Raw genomic sequence first — 12,591 nt, 5'->3', positions numbered from 1 at the left:
AGAGACAATGTTCAAGGGCTCTTAAAACATTTGTAAAACCTTAATGATGGCTGAAAGCTCTGTGCATTGAGCAGACGAATAAGGAGTTTGCCAAACGTGTTCTTTTTGAGAAATAACATATGCTGCTTTTTTTTATTTTTTATTTTTTTATTACTGTTACTATCAGTAAATACTGTACAAGATGGTTGGGCTATGCACATAGCCCTGAAAAGCACTGCAAAATTTTATTGTTGGGTTTTTTACAGATAGAGGAATGTAGCTGGCTTGATTTGTCTAAGAAGACACTAAAGAAAGTCTTAGCAAGTTTTAAAACAAAGTGATAGCAATACAGCTGGACTTTAACTTTTTGCAACAAACTAGCAGTGTTTGGGATTGCTGCATACTAGTGTTGTTACTTTAATCTATGATAAGAGGTTGTTTCTGTGACACATACTCTTTTATAATAATTAAAACCATAAATAACCACATTGTACTTCTCTTTAATATTATGCTGAAATATTGGTAACTTTATACACTTTTAAGCATTCATAGGAACCTTTTATTCATATGACTATTATAGAGGGTTTAAGGAAAGAAAAAACTTGTTAATTTTATAACACTTTAAAACACCTTTTATTTAACTTATAACATATTAAATAAACTCAATTATTACTTTAATTTTTCTTTCAAGGTAAAAGAACAAATCTCTTATAATTAGTTTGGAATAAAAGGCTACTGTTCAGGATTAGGTTTTGAGAAAGCAGTTTTGAACATTATGTTCCTTTAAAAGAGATAGCGCAAGAAGCACAAGAAGCTATTTTGATAAAGAGGACTTTCTCTGTATACTGATTATTGAGGATAAAAACTTGTACTAAAACAGATTGATTTGAGAGGCCTTAAGAAAGAACAAAATTTCTAACTTTGCATTAGCATAGTAATTGATACTAAAGCCTTTAAAATTTTATAGATAGACCCATCAAATCTTATTCAACTTTAACCATAAAAATTCCTTTTTCACAAACCTTCTGCACTTTCAGTGGTCACTCAGGCTTTGTCCCACACTCTACTCTTTCCAATAATCAATCATTTTATCTTAGGACAAAATTATCTTCTGTTTCCTTAACAATAAAAACACATTCCATATAGCCTTCATACAAAGTTATCAAGCAAATTTCTTATAACATAATACCGTGAACACTAAACAAGCTTGTTAAAATAATGAACTTTTCCTTAAATACTTAGTAGCATGCAATATCAGAAACAGTTTTCTAGAAGCAAGTTGTGAAGGGAGGCTGGCTGCAGCCAAGCTTTTTTGTTAATAATATTATTATTATTATTATCAATTCAGGTTTTTTTAAACACTTGAATTTAAACAATGCTTTATAAAACTTCTTATAATTATTTATAACCATATAGACTATAATTATATTATTTTAAGACAAATTTTACCTTTATAGAACATATTTCTTCACTTAAAGTTACCACAATACTTTCTATAACTTGCCACATGCATTGAAGTTCCAAGAGTTTATGAAAATTAGCCATCCTACTTTAGGACAAAATACACCTTTTTGCAAAAACTTATTAAATTTCAGTGTGCATTTTCACAAACTTTTAACCAAATATTCATTTAAGTTTTACATCCTTGATATTATCCTGTGAAGAAAAATAAGTTATTTATTTCAATCTAGGCAAGAACAACTTTTTATAAAAAGGCTTATAGTAATTTTGTTAAGACATGATTTTTATCATTGTAGAGATTTAATTAACATTTAAACTTAAGTATTAATATAAGCACTTATTTAGTTTTTGGCCATTTGAATAGAGCTCTTTTATAAATTTTTATTAATTTATATTACCATCCGGAGGTATCAAAATATACACTGACATTGAACGAACAGACAAACACAGAACAATCACAACACAGTAACAGAAACATACAGTTTACAATTAACTCATAATTCTTACTTTCTTGGTATAGCTGCTTTTAAGCTGTCCATTATACCACATTTTAAATATAACTTCTTAAGATTTCTTCTGGAATACACGTTGCCTGTAACATGCAAGCTTGTGCTTGGAAACATTGTTATTAGTTTAGTTATGGTTAAACATTGTTCAGAGTGGGGTGGGGGGTGGGGGGGAACAGCTAGCCTGAACTTTTGGAAGGGTTTATTGCTCCTCACCTTTTAAAGCACTTGGGGGAATGACTGTTATTCCATTAGTAATGTTGTGGGTACCTACACTTTCGGCTTCATTATAATAGAGAGCTTTTTAGGTAATGTAATTTCTGGGGGTTAAAATAGCAAGGACTAGACTTTTCTAATCAGTAGGTGTATTGTGAGCATGAGAAATGCTGTTTAATAACATCTGAGCACAGGGGCTATTAAGACTATATTCTTGAACAGATTTATGAAGGTGAGTAATGGATTTATGATGCTAAGGAGCCTAAAAGGGAGGAGAATCTCATTGTGGTAATTTACTGGAAAGAAGTGAGGAGGAGTGAATGGGTGGTGATTAAGGACAATAGCAGTAAGTGGAGCTGAAAGAGGAGGTGTAGAAGGCACGGCAGTGAAAGAGTTAATAAGGGGAGCTGAAAAGGGAGGTGTGGTAGGCGTGGCAGTGAGAGAGTTAGGCTCTGGCGGTTTTAGCCAGTGTCTAGCGGGGTGCCTGTAAGGCAGCCGTGAATAGCTAAAAGAGTGGGTATGAGACTAAAAGAGGGAAGGCTTTGCCTTCGTGGGGCTTGCGGCTAGCTAATAGGGCATATAACGCCCGTGCTTCTAGTGCATTCTCAGAAGAGGCTAAGTTCCCCATTCTGAGCTTCACTCACCGATACGAAGAGGATCGCTTCGGATCCCGCTGGTTGCTGTCTGGACGAGGTGGGGGGGTCCCTGTTCAGGGTGCCAGTTGTGGGCGTGCCCCTGGGGCCGTTAGCTATACGGCTGGCCAGGCCGTTAGCTAGATGGCTTTCACCTTGGTGAGGCGAACTTCTCGAATGGGTTGTGAGTGACGACGGGGCCCCGGTAACACACAGCCAGGTTAAACACACAATAACCACCCCGGAGACGCAGGCTCGTGGCGCAGGTCTGGTTTATTGGGGAAGGGGCACAGCCTATATAGGCAGGGGTGGGGGCTTGAGGTGACGTGTCAATTACAGATGGGCTAAGGGGATTGGGATAATATGAAGCAGCTACTTAATGGGATGAGGTAGTTTTGAAGTTGGCGCGCGCGGGCTTCTCTGGCGGGAAGCTGGCCAGGAAGAAGGAAGGTGCCTTTTGTGATAGCAATTGTGTATGCTTAGCGGCCATTCTGGCTGCACGTTGTTTGCCAGCAAGCTCACCAACACTATTTACTTATGATTGGTTTGTTGAGATCATCAATTTCTTCTTTCGTCAATATGGGCTGCTTATGTGTTTCTAGGAATTTGTCCATTTCCTCTGAATTGTCATTTTTGTTGGAATATAGTTTTTCAAAGTATCCTCTTATGATAGTCTTTATTTCTGTGGGGTCAGTGGTGATATCTCCTTTCTCATTTCTTATTTTGTGTATTTGCATCTTCTTTCTTTTTTTCTTTGTTAGTCTCGCTAAAGGTTTGTCAATTTTGTTGATCTTCTCAGAAAACCAGCTCTTGGTCTTGTTTATTTTTTCAAGTGCTTTCTTATTTTTTATTTCATTTAGTTCTGCTCTTATATTTGTTATTTCCTTCCTTCTTCTTCCTGTTGGATTACTTTGTTGTTGTTTTTTTCTAATTCCTCCAAATGTGCAGTTAGTTCTTCATTTTAGCTCTTTCTTCTTTTTTGATATATGAATTTATGGCTATTAATTTCCCTCTCAGTACTGCTTTTGCTGCATCCCATAAATTTTGGTATGTTGTGTTATCATTATCATTTGTTTCAAGGTAGTCATTGATTTCTTTTGAGATTTCCTCTTTGACCCACTGTTTTTCTAAGAGTGTGCTGTTTAATTTCCAAATCATGGTGTGATATCTGGGCCTCTGGCCCTTGCAAATTTCCAGCTTCACTCCACTGTGGTCAGAGATACTGTTTTGTATGATTTCGATCTTTCTGAATTCATTAAGCCTTTCTTTGTGGCCTAGCATATGGTCTATCTTGGAGAATGATCCATGTGCACCTGAGAAAAATGTATATCCTGCTATGTTTGGGTGTAATGATCTATATATATCTATTAGATCCAGCTCCTCTAATATACTGTTCAAATATTTTGTTTCTTTAGTGATTCTCTTTTGAGATGTTCTGTCCAGAGTTGATAGTGGTGTATCAAAATCCCCCACTATAATTGTAGATGCATCTATTCTTTCACTTAGCTTTTCCAGTGTTTGCCTCACGTATTTAGTGGCGCCCTTATTAGGAGCATAAATATTTATGATTGTTCGATCTTCTTTACAGATGGTCCCTTTCACTAATATGAAGTATCCTTCTTTGTGTCTCAGAATTGTTTCACACTTAAACTCTATTTTGTCTGATATTAATATAGCTACTCCTGCCTTTTTTTGGTTATTGTTTGCTTGTATGATTGTTTTTCAACCATTCACTTTCAGTCTCCATGAGTCTCTGGGTCTAAGATGTGTCTCTTGTAGACAGCATATAGATGGGTCATATTTCCTTATCCAATGTCCCAGTCTGAATCTTTTGATAGGTGAGTTTAATCCGTTGACATTCAGTGTTATTACTTTCAAGGAATTATTTGTGTTAGCCATATTTTGATTAGAGTTGTGTTTGTCATATTTTGTTTTCCCCCCCTTCTCTTTTTGTCTTTTTGTTGCTCTTACACTCTCCTCCAACTCTGCCTGTCTTGTTTTTTTCCTTTCTTCCTGCAAAACTCCCTTTAGAATTTCTTGAAGGGGAGGTTTCTTGTTGGCATACTCTTTCAGTTTCTGTTTATCTGTGAATATTTTGAACTCTCCATCATTTCTGAATCCTAGTTTAGCTGGATAGAGTATTCTTCGTTGGAAATTTTTTTCCTTTAGTACCTTGACTATATCATACCACTGCCTTCTTGCCACCATGGTTTCAGATGAGAAATCAGCACTTAATCTTATGGAGCTTCCCTTGTATGTGATGGTTTTCTTTTCTCTTGCTGCTTTTAGAATTTTCTCTTTGTCTTGAGCATTGGATAATTTGACAAGTATATGTCTTGGGGTGGGCCTGTTGGGGTTCATGACGATTGGTATGCGCTGTGCTTCTTGGATATGTACATCTGTCTCTTTCAGTAGATTTGGGAAGTTTTCAGCCATTATTTCCTGCAACACTCCTTCTGACCTCTTTCCCTTCTCTTCTCCTTCTGGGATGCCTGTAATACATATGTTTGAGCGTTTTGCATTGTCATTCAGGTCCCTAAGTCCTAGTTGGAGTTTTTCTATCTTTTTATCAACCAATTCTACTATCTGTTTGATTTCCGATGTACTGTCTTCCACATCACTAATTCTCTGCTCTGCCTCTTCTAGTCTGCTGATATTTGCTGCAAGTGTATTTTTGATTTCTTGAACTATGGTGTTCATTCCCATCATATTTGTTATCTTTTTGCGTATGTCTGCAATTTCCTCTCCAAGTGTTGTCTTCATGTTGTTAACCTCTTCCTTTACTTCATTAAATTTGTCTGTGATAAATGTTCTGAGATCTTTAATTACTTGTGCAAAGTTCTGCTCCCCTTCCTGATTGTTTGGTTTGTTCATTGGATTCAGCCATGTTTTCCTGATTACTGGTTTGGTTTGTAGATTTTTGTTGCTGTCTGGTCATCATTTTATCTTGACGGGTTTAATCAGTTCCTTAGCTTCCTTGTCTGGTCTTGGGGATTAATTAACTGTTGTTTTTGCGTAAGCGTTATATCTTCTCTTTGTCACTTTGTTCTTCTTATTCTAATTTCTTATTGCTGGTTGAGTTCACTTTAAAGGAAAGTATTAGGGCCAGGGAAAGGCAATTGTGGAAGCAAGGAAAAAGTATAAAGTAGTATTGGTGATAAATGTTAACAGAGCAACAATATGAGATCTGGGAGGATGGATATTACATTCCTGTAAGTTGTGTAGAGTTATAGCAGTAGGTAGAGTACCTATAATGAGGTAGACGACTGAATATGGGAGGAATATGGTATGAATTAAAAAGCTATGTTTTCTTGAGAGAGGGAAAGAGAAAAGAAAGGCAAGAGTGGATAAAAGAAAACAAAACAAAGGTATTAGAAATTAAGAGTTAGACACTTTGGGGATCAAAGAAAGGGAGGTGGAATATAGGAGAGACAGTAGATGATGGGGGTATGAAGATGTAGGCGAAAGGGGATAGTGTAGGTAGCCAAAATCAATTCACACAGAAATGAGGCAGCGGAGGATGAGGAAACCCAGCAAATGTGAGGTGTTCCCTGCAGCACCTATTGTATAATTAAGATAAAATAAAATAAGAAAATGAGGGACAAGAGAGAGGGGGGAAAAAAAAGGAGAAGAAAGGAAGAAAGAAAAAAGGGGGTGGGTAAAGGGAAGGGAACAAGTAGGGAAAAGAAAAAAAAGATATAGAAGAACCACAACAGCAACAACAACAAAAAAACCCTATATAACTGAAAAAAAAAAAAAAAGACTTTGGGGGATACGCTGGGAGAAAAGACTAGGAGATAACGCAATGTTAGCAATCAGGACATTAAAAAAAATAAAACATAAAATAAAAATAAAAACAAAAGAAACCAAAAGAAAAAGAAAAAAATGCAAACGTTGAGGGCTAGGACATTCAAGGATTCAGATGGACCTCAGGGCATGATGGATTCAGGGATGGAAAGTCTGAGATATTGAAGACTCAAGAGGTGTGAGTCTCTGGGGTGTGGGCACCAGGGTTTAGGGGACTCAGACCTGGCAACCTCAAGTCCGGTTAACAGGGAGCCTGGGAGCACTGCAGTGCAACACAGCCTTCAGGGATCCCCGCAGCTGGGTGCCAGCCCTATGGGTGAGGTCACATCCGCAAACTCTATCCTATGTGTCTGAACCCCGCAATTCACTCACTCACTGGGGTCTATTCTGTGGCTGTATCCCCAATTTGACTTCAGGACACCTCCCACCCTGTAAGCCCCCAGAATGGCCACCTGGGGGCGCCTCTACACTGCAGCCAATTTAATAACGCAGATCAGTAGCCAGGCCCGGGGGTGGGGCTCCAGCTGGAAACGTCGATAACAGAGTCCGAAATCGAAATTCCCACGCTTCGCAAAATATTCCCCTAATCGGCTTCCAGACGTCTCCCACCCTGCCAGACCCTGTAACAGCCTCCTGGTGACGTCTCTTTATTGCTAGCAATTTAAGTTCGCTGCAGATCAGCAGCTGGGCTTGTGGGGGGGGGGGGGCTCTAGACGGAAGCGCTATTATTTGTGTCCGCAATTAAAAATTCCCTGCTTTGCAATAAAACTCCTGTTTGTCTCCCCAGATCGGTCTGTGAAGGCCTCCTGTCTGTTAACCCCCCAATATCCCACTCAGGGCTTATGAATTCCCCAGTACCGCAGAGCCTCCAGTAATCGCTGCCGCAGTGCTGGTGCTGCAGCTCCACCCACCCTAGGAGGGGGCGTCCTACGTGCAGCTCTCACCTCCGTGTAATAGAGTCTCAATTATATCTTATAGACGAATTTTCTCTGTTACCTTCCCACCAAATCGATGTCCAGACACCTCCTGCCCTGCAAAAATCCCGAAACAGCCTGGTCCCGAAGATCCTCCAACGCTGTCTAGCTGCTTCTTTGCAGGAGATATTATCAGGTATGCTCACTCAGCCAGCATCTAGCCCCCATTCCTAGATTCTTAGCCCATCACTTTACTGCCACTAAAATATAAACTCTTTCATTCCTGTTCTTGTTATCTATTGCTACACAACAAGTTGCCATAAACTTAGCAGTTTGCAAAACATTTTTATTATCTGTTTTCATGGATCAAGAATTTGAGCATGGCTTAGCAGGGTTCTCTGGTCAGTCTCCCAAGGCTGCAATCAAGTTGCTGGCCTGGCTGTGTTTCTTTCTGGAGTTCACTGTTCTCTGCTAAGTCTTGTGTTTAATCGATAGAAATCACTTCTGTGCACTTGTAGGACCTTTGCCATATTCCATTGGCTTGAAACAAATTACAGGTTCTGCACACACTGAAGTCAAGGGGATTATACAAGAGCTCATTGAGGGTTGGGTCACTTTAGGTTGTGTCTGCCACAATTCCTAACATCTTAAAACTTCCCAGGGTAGCCACAGCATGTGCACTAACTTACTGTCTCTCTTTTTCTTTTATTTCTCTTTTTGTTCTCTAGGGTTTCTGTTAAGATTTTTGTGTGTTTGTGTGTGTGTGTGTGTGTGTGTGTGAGCTCAGCTATGCATTTAAAAGGATGGTTGTTATATTATGTCCACTGCTAATAGATGTTTGGTAAGGGAAGTATTTTCAGTTTACCTAGTCTTCCCATTTCATTTAAGGGAAGACTACATTTTCTTTAAGATTAGGCTTAACTGCCAACACATACAATCTTCATATCCATGTGCTATCTAATCCCCCATCTTCTTACAATGAATTGTGATTTTACCTGTCTCCTGACAGCTCTTTGAAGGCATATCCATTGGTAAATCTGTTTCTAAATGCATGGGCAAGGGGAAATCAGTAACAGCAGAGAAAAGGGAGACTTGGTCCCTGCACCACAAAACAGGGGATTTGAGGGAAGCAGGGAAAGTTTGGGAAGGACTGACATAGTAGTGGATGAGAAAACTGGAAGAAAATGGGAATAGGTTCTTTCCTTCAAGACCACGTAAGGAGTGCCCCCAACATTTCCTTCAGAAAGCTAAGGGCAAAAATTATACTTGGAACAATAGTATCTTATTTTTAGGTTCTGGTACTAAGGAAAGGAATGGTTGAGGTTTGGACTTGTTCAATGTGTTTAAGGTTATAGAGGAGCTTTTTCAAATCAGTCAGTTTTGGAGATAGAGGTCAGGACTAATTTCTCATGGATCTAAAAACATACTTTTATGTCTAATATACATACAGAGGTATACATTGTCAAGGTCTCTGAGGATCTGAGATTTACCCTCTTAGCAAGATAATAAGCTAGCCTATTATTGTTCCATGGATCTTGGCAGAAGACATGAGATTCCTGGGTCAAATACAGAGGACTTTATTACTCCTGGCACACCAAGCAAAGCAGCATGATGAACTTCATCTGTGAAATCCCTAAGGCATGAAGCAGGTGGGCTTGGATGAATGCCTGCAAACACAGGGTTTTGTTACTGAGTCTGGGGATCCTGCCACTTTATAGCAGCCTATAAGTAAGTCTGCTCTTTGTCAAGGGTGAGTCATTACCTCATCCCTCAAATTAACTTGCTACAGGCACACCCTTGAGAAATACTCTGGGCCTTGTATTTTAGGCATATCCAGGAAGAATGTTCAGAGTCCATGGCAGATTGCCTCTTCCAACATCCACATATTAGGAAACATTGTATTATCCTCAGGGATATTAAATATATGTATTCAGGCATCAACAAGGAGAAGGGGGAAAAAGTGTGTGTGTGGGCAAATGGCACAAGCAGGGTATCTTCTAGAAAAGCGCCCAGAAATTGCTACAAAATTCTAATAACAGCCAATTGATTTTAATTTGTTCTAGGGGCACAGCTACCAGCAATAAATGCAGTTCTTAATCTGATTGGTCATTAGCCCAACTAACAAGTGGAATATCTATGAACATGAGAGAGAGAGAGATAATGGGTTACAACTATAACAAAGACTGCCTTTTTGGGGACGTCAAAGATATAGTTTAAATCTCACTAAAGCAACAAAGCACAACTGGGGCCATTTGATTCCCTGAATACCATTACTGGTGCAAAAGACTGAACTGAAATGAGAATCTGGAATTTAGGGCATACAGGTCAGGCTGTGGAAAAAACAGGTTGATAAAATTTTAATTCATAATAACGACAGTGATTTAAATGTCCTACAACTTATGTATCTATTATTAATAAAGGCCCAAAAGGGTCCAGGATCACATTGACTTTGCTCAGCTTCAGTGATCTGACCAAGAAACAAGTGCTTGATAACTCAAATCTTGTCACTTTGCCTTTGAAGTATGATATTGACATATAAAATATAAAAATAAACCCAAAAAGAAAAACTAGGAAGTAATTAGCATATAAGTGAAATATAGCATAAAAATAGAGAAAAAAATTGAATCCATAATAATGCTTTTGAAAAGAAATTAAGTTCACTTATCAGTTTTGGAAACACTTCAATATTTAGTGACTCTTGTCTCTACATTTTTAAATTTTATTTTTATTTATTCCTCCCCTCTCATCCCCTGCTGCTTGCCTGCTGTCTGCTTTCTGTGTCTGTTGTCTCTACTTTTATAGATTATATTACTTAGGGTTCTCCAGAGAAAAAGAAAAAATATATATATATGTAAATATTGAAGAGATTTATTTTAGGAATTGGCTCATGCAACCATGGGAGGGGATTGGTAAGTCTGAATTCTATAGGGCAGACTTCAAGTTGGAATCTTGATAAAAGTGAAGAATTTCCTAAGAGAAGTTGGCTCTCTGAAGTAGAGATAAAAATTCTTTCTAATTGCTGAAATCCTCAGTTCCCCTTTTAATGCCTCCAACTGGTTGGGTGAAGAGACTCCTCTCATTGCTGAAGGCACAGTTTTTTTTATTAATTGTAGTTGTAACCAACCATAGATGCACTCAATCAGCCATAGACACAAAACTGACTGATTTAGGTCCATTTATGAACTACACTTATAGTAACAACCAGGCCAGTGCTTGTTTGACAAACAACTGGAGAACATAATCTAGTAAGTCAACACATGAAATTAACCATCACTCAGATTTTAGGTGATTTTTTAAAAAAAGTATATGAAGTTTATGATTTTCAGCAGATATTTAAAAGAGATTAAGATTGGAATTTGTCACTAAATCCTTAAGATTTGATTTACTGGTTAAATAAACAGACCAAGTATTTATAGAAATAGTGATTGTTTGATGTTTAATAAAATGTTAAATAAATTTAAATATTAATAATTGAGAAAAGACAAATATTACTCTATTAATATTCCTAAATTGAGAATTTCTAGTGACAATTTTAAATTAATATTTCTAGTATTTCTAATTAGTGTGTATTTATAAATATTAACTAATTCTAAGAACTTCTCAGTCATGAAAGATGCTAATAGCATCAATATGGTTACTGAGAAGTATCTAAGCCTTTTTAAGCAACCAAACTGAATTTTATGCCCTTCCAGAGGAGTTATTCTAAATATTAATATTTCACATATTTCAGTGTTGCCAAAAACACCTGATACTTGACTTAAACTGAGGGGATTATTTTTTAAAAAGATACTTATTTTAAGGCATTAAAGTCTAACATTAAAATTAAGTCAACAAACCAAGAAAGCTGTAGGGTGTAGATGTAGCTCAGTGGTTGAGCACCTGCTTCATATGGATGAGTTCCTGGGTTCAATCCCTGGTACCTCCTTAAAAAGAAAAAGCTCCATAAACAGCAAAAATAAAGTACAAAAGAAAGTTAAAGTACAATATCACATATAAATAACGATTCAAACATACTAAATAAAATATTAACAATTTTATTAATTGAATGGGTATCAAAAGAATAATAATATCAAAAGAATAATAATGGCTGGCCAGGGTGAGGCTGAGATGCCAGAATTGCCCTGGAGTACTGTAGATTAGGGGATCCAAAGGCTTAGAGAGACTGGAATGTTAGAATGGATTTACTATCTAAGACCTGCCCACCCACCCCAGTGATGTCCAGAGGACACACTTCACCAGGACTGTGAGGAATAAATTTGTAATAATTCCCTGAAGAGCTTTGTGTTTGTTTTTCTCTGTAGGGCAGTTATTACCATGGGAACTGCTTTCAAGAAGTAGGATTCTTTTTTTTTTAAATATATTTTTTATTTATTTTTAAAAGATATATAGATTACATAAAATGTTACATTAAAAATACAGGGGATTCCCATATGCCCCACTCCCCACACCTCCCACTTTTTCCACATTAACAACTTCTTTCATTAGTGTGGTACAATCATTGCAATTGATGAGCACATTTTGGAGCATTGCCACACAGCATGGATTATAGTTTACATTGTAGTTTACACTCCCACTCCATTCTGTAGGTTATGGTAGGATATATAATGTCATGTATCTGTCTTTGCAGTGTCATTCAGGACAATTCCAAGTCCCCAAAATGCCCCCCTATTACACCTCTTTTTCCCTCTCCCTGCCTTCAGTAACTCTAGAGGCCACTGTCTCAGGATTCTTAAATACTTTGGGAATGATAAATCCCGGGCTGGTAGAAGCCAAGTTGCTGCACTTAATTACCAAAGACAAGGTGGGTGTGGCTACCATAATGAAAGGCAGACTCAAAGACTTAAGCAAGGATGCAAGATGATGATTCCTACCACTCCCCATTCAACTGTCCTATTTGGCCTGTGCAGAAAACAGATGAATCTTAAAAGGATGATAGTAGATTACTGTAAACTTAACCAGGTGGGGACTCCAGTTGCAGTTGCTCTTCCAGATGTGATATCACTGCTTGAGCAAATCAACACATTCTCTGGGACCGGGTATGCTGCTATTGATCTGGCAAATGCTTTTTTCTCAATC

Source organism: Dasypus novemcinctus, chromosome 18 (genome assembly GCF_030445035.2).
Source record: "Dasypus novemcinctus isolate mDasNov1 chromosome 18, mDasNov1.1.hap2, whole genome shotgun sequence".
Lineage (NCBI taxonomy): Eukaryota > Metazoa > Chordata > Mammalia > Cingulata > Dasypodidae > Dasypus > Dasypus novemcinctus.
This window is presented reverse-complemented; position numbering follows the sequence as displayed.